The sequence below is a fragment of the Helianthus annuus genome, chromosome 9 (genome assembly GCF_002127325.2).
Source record: "Helianthus annuus cultivar XRQ/B chromosome 9, HanXRQr2.0-SUNRISE, whole genome shotgun sequence".
Classification (NCBI taxonomy): Eukaryota; Viridiplantae; Streptophyta; class Magnoliopsida; order Asterales; family Asteraceae; genus Helianthus; species Helianthus annuus.
In genome coordinates, this window is record NC_035441.2 from 115,994,368 (window position 1) to 115,995,087 (window position 720).

At 46.0% G+C, this 720-nt stretch overlaps 1 non-coding gene across 1 annotated transcript; it reads right to left on the reverse strand.

The window, feature by feature from the left end:
* Positions 1–613: 613 nt before the first annotated feature.
* LOC118482380 lies at positions 614–720 on the reverse strand. The gene has a single exon (XR_004868421.1). It is a non-coding gene; the product is annotated as a small nucleolar RNA R71 (small nucleolar RNA).

Below are 720 nucleotides of genomic sequence, written 5' to 3' on the forward strand. Positions count from 1 at the left end.
CACTGTAACTCCAACCACGGGTCGTGTTCACTGAGCACGGGGCCGTGGTGAACCTTCTGACCAGCATTCCTTTTTGTTTTTATTGCAGGACTTGGAACCAGACGTCACCCCTACGTAGTGTATGAGCTCCAGTTCTAATAAGGACATAAAAGAACCTCTAGAAGAACCCGAACGCTTTCTCAGAAAAAGACTAAAAGCCAAGAACCAAGAGAAAGTTTCGGGGAATCCACTTCCAATGGCGGACCAACGTACCCTCATGGATTATCTACGACCCACCGTAGGTAACCTAGGCGCCGCTATCAACGCACCGAATGTTGAAGCCAATAACTTCGAACTTCGGCCGCATTTGATACAAATGCTTCAAAACTCCGCAACCTTCCAAGGGCTTGCGGACGAGGATCCCCATCTACATATTACTAATTTCTTAGAAATATGTGATACCTTTCGGATCAACGGAGCATCAAATGACGCCATCCGCCTTCGAATGTTTCCTTTCTCACTAAAAGACCGACCAAAAGCTTGGCTCAACGCCCTCCCAGCTGGATCGGTAAACACCTGGGATGAACTAGCCCAAAAATTTCTATATAAGTATTTCCCTCCCGCTAAAACGGCTAAATTAATGACTGAAATTAATACATATTCACAAGAGGATGGGGAATCCTTATATGAAACTTGGGAAAGGTTCAAGGAGCTACTGCGAAAGTGTCCACATCACGGCCT